This window comes from Rhagoletis pomonella, unplaced genomic scaffold, assembly GCF_013731165.1.
Source record: "Rhagoletis pomonella isolate Grant_MI unplaced genomic scaffold, Rhpom_1.0 Rhpom_scaffold_00009, whole genome shotgun sequence".
Lineage (NCBI taxonomy): Eukaryota > Metazoa > Arthropoda > Insecta > Diptera > Tephritidae > Rhagoletis > Rhagoletis pomonella.
The window spans coordinates 35,124,992-35,133,531 of record NW_023458563.1 but is presented as its reverse complement, the minus strand read 5'-3'; positions in this window follow the sequence as shown (position 1 = coordinate 35,133,531).

Here is an 8,540-nt window from a genome sequence, read left to right as displayed (position 1 = left end):
AACCAATTGGTGATCAAACTCCAACCAATAACTTATTATTTGCTATACACCATTGAGTATATCGAACGCTCCTGCGTTGCGATTGGCCCAATGGATGTGATTTTCCAATATTACTATGCGTTCAAACTTTTAAGGTATTTCGTCTGAAATAAGTATATGTATATTGCATTTCTGTAGAACAATGATTCGCGCCCATTTTGAAAGTGCCACCAACTATACTGTAAAGCTTCTAGGACATTTACTATAGAACCGGGTCATTGTTGCCGCCAGGGAGTGAAGAGAAAAAAATGTATTTCGCTTTGCGAATAACCGTGCTATGAAATGCCGCACAACTGGAGCATTTCAAGAACTTCTTCACGGATATTTATTAGGTTATTTAAAGCGGCAAATGACCATCAAACCATAATCTTAGCAGACGAATGTGCCAATGAAAATCGTAAACGTGAATTGTTGGTGAAAATGTTGGACCAAAAAGTTTCAATAAAATATATAAAAATTTTGGGCGGGACGAAGTTCGCCGGTTCTGCTAGTAATATATAGTTTGGAAAATGTAACAAATGGTACAATATTCGGAATCATTTTCTCGAATTTAAGAAAAATTATCAAAACAATAAAGAATATCATTTGCGCAAAGAAAATTTTTTAAAGAGCTGTTGGGGAAATAACTCTTCTTTTTCATAAGAGGGTACCGAATATCCAATCGCGGGTCTTTGGCATATCATGAAGAGCCTGCTAGCAAATATGCTTGTGTCGAATTGAGTTCTAGAGGATGCTTGGGGCAGTGTTATCAAACCAGAACCATTGCCGAATTTAATAAATTTCATGTCGCAGCGCGTAAGATATTTTTAGAAAGCGAAGAAGACTACATGATATTATCATAAAACATATTTTCTGAATTTTGTAGTCCTTAAAATAATATATTCTTAATTTATTACAACCAAAGTTATGTAAATATTAATAATTTTCCTTTAAAACTAACCAAAATATAAAAAACAAGAAAATGCATGTTTCTTTTAATTGGCTAGATTTCAATGTCCGCAACTGTATATTGAAAATACAAACGTCATTTGACTTATGGCATGTGAATTTGTGGTTGCGACACCCAACAAATTGTATTTAGTGATCAATATTATTGAAGATTTAAGGAAGATTTAACTTAAATCTACTGCCTTTCGAGATTTAATTTTATATGGTAAATCTCAAAAGATTTAAGGTTAAATTTCGCCAGAGGGCTAAATCTCAAAATGGAGACATAGTATAACGATTTGGTTACAATTCTAGAACAAATTTAATTTAACTAAAAGCGCGGTTGTAGAACAAAACTAGATAAATGCATCGCTGTATTTTGGATTACGTTTTCCTGTAACAAATTTTTTACATACATATGTACGTATGTCATTTAGTGGAAAAACTAAAATAAAAAATCGTCTTTATGGGGGAAAAATCGTCAAAACGTCACTGAGCTCAAAAAAAGTCAATGCCAAAAAAAAACTCGCCTCTTTTACTCATGCGTTTTTGCTCAATGGCAATTTCTACTAATTAATTAAACTAAATGCATGCATGCATATGTACATACTAGCAGACCCGGCGAACTTCGTCCCGCCCAAAATTTTTATATATTTTATTGAAACTTTTTGGTCCAACATTTTCACCAACAATTCACGTTTACGATTTTCATTGGCACATTTGTCTGCTAAGATTATGGTTTGGTGGTCATTTGCCGCTTTAAATAACCTAAGTAAAGCGTTATATCCGTGAATAAATTTTTTCCTCTTCACTCCCTGGCGGCAACAATGACCCGGTTCTATAGTGAATGTCCTAGAAGCTTTACAGTATAGTTGGTGGCAATTTCAAAATGGGTGCGAATCATTGTTCTACAGAAATGCAATATACATATACTTATTTCAGACGAAATACCTTAAAAGTTTGAACGCATAATAATATTGGAAAATTACATCCATTGGGCCAAACGCAACGCAGGAGCGTTCGATATACTCAATGGTGCAATAGGTCGATTTAATCTGACCTTCACGGCGCCTTTTCTCACTTGGCTATTTTTTAGTAATAGCTCGACTTCAGCACCACTTGGCAGCACGTTTTTGCAATAGTATTGCATACATATTTAAAACATTAGCAAAATCGGATCATAAATAAGATTTGTAGTAATAACTCAACTACAGCGCCAACTGTCGGATTAAATTGTGAAACTAAACCATCCAGAGACCAACTCAAACACAAAAAAGTTTCGTTAAAATCCGTACAACGATTTAGGAGGATTTCACTCACAAACAAACCTGCAGAAGAATTAAAAAATACATTGAAAGATAGCTAAAGGTCGGTACGTTTGTAGGCCTCACACCCCCTTTTCAAATAGCCCAAATGTTCTCCATATGTATGGGCTTGATTTCAACTACATACATATCTCCATACGAAGTTCCAGTACTGTACCATGAATACTTTCAGAGATATGCAGTATAAAAATTCGATTTATGTGGGAGGTGCCACGCCCCTCTTTACAACAGCTGCCCTCTTTCTTCATGAGTATGCGATTGATTTCGTATATCTCCATACCAAGTTCCAGAACTCTACCATGAACACTTCCAAAGATAGGCAGTATGAAAAGTTCGGTTTGTATGGAAGATGCCACGCCCCCTTTTCCAATAGTTCCAATTTTTCTTCAAGAGTTGATTGCGAATATCTTCGTACCAAGTTCCAGAACTATACCATGAACACTTCCAGAGATATGCAATATGAAAAATTTGGTTTGTATGGAAGACACCACGCCCCCTTTTCAAATAGTTCCAATTTTTATCCAAGAGTATGCGATTTATTTTGTACATCTCCATAAAAAGTTCCAGAACTCTACCAAAAGATTTCCAGAGATATGCAGTATGAAAAATTCTGTTTGTATGGGAGATGCCACACCCCTTTATACAATAGCTCAAATTTTCCTCCAAGGGTATGCGATTGATTTCGGTTATTTCCATACTAAGTTCCAGAACTCTACCATAAACACTTCCAGGGATACGTAGTATGAAAAATTTGGTTTGTATGGGAGATGCAACACCCCTTTTTACAATAGCTTAAATTTTTCTCCAAGGGTAGGCGATTGATTTCGTATATCTCCATACCAAGTTCCAAAACTCTACCATGCACACTCTCAGAGATATGTAGCATGAGAAATTCGGTTTGTAAGGGAAGTGCCACGCCCCCTTTACATATAGTTTTCTTTTAGCCTAAAATCATCCTTGGGACACGTGCGGCAGGTGGCAGTTTCAAAAAAATCGGTTCAGCCGCTCTCGAGCCTTGCGAAAACTAAAAAACGGCTTTCAAAATATATATTAGTTGAGATATATTATATATTATAATTATATTTTGACAGTATCCGTTGTTTCTGATTGGCGCAAGAAAATCTTGCCTAGTGACTAATTCTCTATGGGCGTTGCTCAAAGCTATTTATATTCGAAATTGCATGAAAATTGGAAAACAGGAATCTATAAGCTTATCCAGGCAAAAAGCTACCTGCGTACCGAATTTTAATCAAATCGGACCATAAATACGATTTCTTCGAATAGATCGGTCCCTGGTCCACTTCTCGGAAAACATGGATCATATATGCTAATATATGCTAAAAAGCTACTTACGTACCAAATTTTAATCAAATTGGACCATAAACGCGATTTTTTCGAACAGATCGGTCCCTGGTCCACTTCTCGGAAAAATTGGATCATATATGCTAATACATGCTAAAAAGCTACGTACGCACCGAATTTTAAGCAAACCGGACCGTAAATACGATTTTTTCGAATAGATCGGTCCCTGGTCCACTTCTCGGAAAAAATGGATCATATGTGCCAATATATGCTAAAAAGCTACTTACATACCGAATTTTAAGCAAATCGGACCATAAATGCGATTTTTTTTTGAATTGATCGGTCCCTGGTCCACTTCTCGGAAAAAATGGATCACATGTGCGAATATATGCTAAAAAGCTACCCGCATACCGAATTTTAAGAAAATCGGTCCGTAAATACGATCTTTTCGAATACATCGGTCCCTGGACCACTTCCCGGAAAAAATGGATCATATATGCTAGTATATGCCAAAACGCTACTTACGTACCAAATTTTAAGCAAATCGGACCATAATAAGATTTTTTTGAATAGACCGGCCCCTGGTCCACCTACCCGAAAAAAGTAAATTTTTTTAGCCTTAAACATGGTGGTTACCCAAAGCTATTTATATACAAGATTTCATGAAAATCGGACCAGCCGTTCACGAGATTACCTATTACACAAAAAAGGGACTTCTCTTTATATAATTAGTATAGAAGATAGATATAGACAGATTAGGGATGTTGCGAATGTGGAATTTTAGACATCCGCGATGTGAATGCGGATGCGAATATCTAACATCTAACATCCGCGGATGCGAATGCGAATGTCAAGTATTTTTGAGAAACATTTAGAATCTAGCATAACGGCAAGATCGTTGTTTAAACAGCGCTTACAAGCCAAACCAGATGTGTTAGGTTTTTCTAAAGCGTTTTAAAAAGAATTCTTCATTCTCATTTATTTGGCTGTTTCAGAATTTGGGGAATCTGTAACCAAAGAACATAGATAACAAGAAGGGACAACTCGTTGTAATTGTAGCGAAAGTGCGCAACAGGGGCGTGCCTTCTCTTTTGCCCTAGTGCGTTTTTTTACTGGATGAAAAGAGAAGGCACGCCCCTGTTGCGCACTTTCGCCACATTTATAACGAGTTGTCCCTTCTTGTTATCTGCGTTCTTTGCTGTAACTTCATCAGCATTTTTCGATTTTAGTTTTTGTAATTCATTTCTAATAAATACTTTCTTCTGCAATTGCTTTGCAAATTTGTGCTTATAGCGAGCTAAATTGGCGGATATATTATTATTTTCCAGGAATAAAAATTTCGAACAAAATTCAAAAGTCGTGGCTGTCAGCCGAATCGAATCACAATATTGTTATATAAAAAAAAACACCCCGTTTTTTATAGATATTTGATTCTCAGATACTTACGTAATTCTTATCTAATTATAGGTCACACCTATATTTTTTTAATTATTAGAGCATCGATTCTCTTTATATCCAGACGTTGATCATTTTGCTGGAAATCCCTATTGAAGGAGCTTACTCTTTGACTTTAAATAGCAAAAGGACAGTTTTACCACAGAAGTTTTTAGCGAAGGATGTTATGAAAAAAATATTGCCCGACAAGTAAACAAAATTACTGTTTTTAAAGTTTGAAATTATTGAAACGAATATATTAAACATCAAAAGCAAATCACGAAAATTTGGTTAAAAATTACAGTGCACACTTTCTTATTTTGGGTCTAGTAGTTTTTTTAAGATTGGTCCAAAAAAATCATAATAAAGAAAGAAACAAATGGAGGTATTGAAAGCACACAAAAAAAATAAAAATATGGTTAAAAGGACTATGTTCTCTTTGACGTACGTCAAAGGTCAAGTAGAAGTGGGAACTTGACTGCCCATTGATAGCTCGGTTATATAGCTTAAGAAATAATATGTTTAAAGACATTTTTATCAAAGTTGATAAATATGACATTTGACCAGTTTTGTAACTCAAATGCTCCCACGACCACAGTCAAAAATATTGACCGCAATTTGTCATTTTGTTTGATATATATACGTTTTATCGGTGCACTTGCACAACATTCGCATTCGCAAAAGCTGCGCATTGGTTATTGCGAATGCGAATGTTAAAATTAATGCGGAAGCTCCGCGGTTGCGAATGCGAATTTTCGCAACAACCCTGGTACATATGTACAAATATAGGTAAGAATGTATGCGTCTTCCCTGGTATGTTAAATGCGGATATAGTTGTATACTGTGTACGTACTTACAGTTAAAATGGGGGAAAAATTTTACAATTTGTGGTTTCCAAGATACATATCTGTGTTCGTATGGAATAGTAACTTATGTCGAGAAGCTGGCTTTAGTATAATGCGGCATTCCCTTTATCCTTTAAACGACAAGGAATTTTTTTACGAAACTTAATAAGAATATTTACTTGCTAGTATCGGAACTATTTCTTGCACGTTTATTTGTCAAAAGTTCTTCAACAGATCGGCGGCAGTGAATCATTCGCAATCGTATGCTGCGAATGCCGCATTATACATACACATAAGCTACTATTCCATATGAACACTGATATGTACGAAGTGATAGCACAGCTGCATTCTTCAACTTGTACTTAATCACAATAACGCTAGCTCGGTTCTCCAAATTGTCCGGCCACGATATCATAGTATTCACACTGAATTCGCAATTTAGTTCCTGAAAGTTTGAAAAAAATTAAATAGAGGTACGCACAGACGCCACACACATACCAAAGCATCTCGTAGTGGGGGCACGAACCAAAACCAATTGAGCTCTATATCCTTCCAACTAGTAGCCGGAACTCAATATATAAGGTATCGTTTGAAAGGTATTGGCCTATAGAATAGCGCTAAATGTGTTGGGTGTACCCACATACCCCCTTAAACCGGCAAAAGCAAAAACTGTTTTTAGTTGCGCAACACTTTAGCCTAATTTTTAAGAATCCGGTTAATCATTTATGAAGCTTGAATACATTTTCTGGACACATTCTGCAAGACCTTTCCAACGACACCTCAAACATGTCGATTGGACGCCTGGATAAAACTTCTTAGTCTCGTGTATATATAATGCTTGAAACACAATACCCGGCGAACGGCGAAGTTCACCGTTCGCCCTGCTATTTCACCTACTTTAACAGAATTAGAGCGGTAGCGAAAACAGCTGATACCATTTCGACTTATAAGCTAGGTGACCATATTTTGAAAAACGAAACCATATTTAGAAATGATGAAATGATAACAAATATAAATATAAGGCAAGGGGGAATTGTTATAAATTATTTTATTTTAAGCCAGATTTAACGAATCGATCACTGTATTTTTGAACCATCAAAAATAATTCGTGTTACATGCTGTTTTCTTCTAAATCTTTGAAAGTAAAAAAAAAACATACGGCCACCTTTGGCATGTACTGCCGCCATCGCCCAGCAGAGCGATAGAAATAACTATCGCCACGAAACGCCGCCGAGCGAACTTCGCATTTCGCTTCGGCTGTGTTCAATTTCATATGCCGGCGGGTGTTCTAATTTTGACAGCGGTAATTTCGCTGTGATGAGTTCGCCGTTCGCCGGCATTGTGTTTACACGATAACTTGTTCATGTACTAGTTTTTGTCAAATGTAACTGCACTATTTTGCTTTACTACTCAGTTGTTAAGTTTAAAAGTTGGTCATATTGCTCAACGAGAAATGAAATAAAGCAAATTTGTGTTATTTCACTTTCAATTGGTAAATAACACAAATCTGAGTTATTGCCGTTTGTGTTATTTCATCCCTTAAACCCACTAAAATTTAATGGGCTTGACATTTTTAGATGTAGATAATAGATAAAGTTTGTTGAATTTTTGTCCGAAGTTTGAAATGTGGTTTTATGTGGTGCTGTTTATGTAAAGGGCCAGATTTTATAAAAAAATATAAACATAAAATAAACAAAAGGAAAATAGTAAAACTAGTCCAAATGTCTCTTAACATAATTCGCTGAAAACAGGAGCATATAAAAAGGTGACAACTCTATTCAAAAAAATAAACCCTACTTTCCCATCTGTTGGCCAAGCCTCTTCGTTTGACACCTCGTATTTGAAAATCGGGCGAACGGTGTAAATGTCATAATTTTAAACGCAGGTGGCAACCCTATTAAAACATATAACCTTCCTGCACGTTCAGAGGCCAAGCACTTTCATTGGACACCTCATGTTTTAAAATCGAATGAACTGTGCAAATTTTACGCAAAATTGCCTTCGTATAGAATAGTATCTCTATCCACACCAACTTTCCGCGAATATTTAACGCAGCATTTACCAGTGTGTCCAGATTGTAAAAAAAGCGCAATTCCTAAAAAAAAACATCGCCAATTCTTTTTTTAATTCGTGAAATCAATTTAACATATATAGTTTTAAAAACCAAAAACAAATGTAATAGGGCTGATGATACCCGGTTACCCGGTAATGCGACCTAAAGCTTCTTGTATAATCTTTTTGGTGAGGATAAATATTTTTTCAGTAAGAAAATTTTTTTATAATTATTTTTGTATGTCTAGAATGTACGCGACTATGTACACCTAACCGCTTGCCTGAGTAGACGGAGACAAAAAAAGTAAATTAAAACATTAGTTTCTGTACTTAAATTCAAACTTTTAATTTTTGTAAATGCATATACATACATGCATGTGTACATGTGTATGTATGTATGTATATTTTAAAGAATATTAAATATTAATATTTTAAAACAGGGACCGAGAACAAAATGTATGATCGAAACTAAATGTCATTGTCCTAGTTTTGTTCCCAAGAACGTGTCAAAACCAAAACCAAAATGAGAACAAAACTGACGAGAACGTTCTCATTGGGAATTATATAAGAACTAAACCCTGTGGAACGTTCCCAGAGAGAACAAAATGCGAACAAT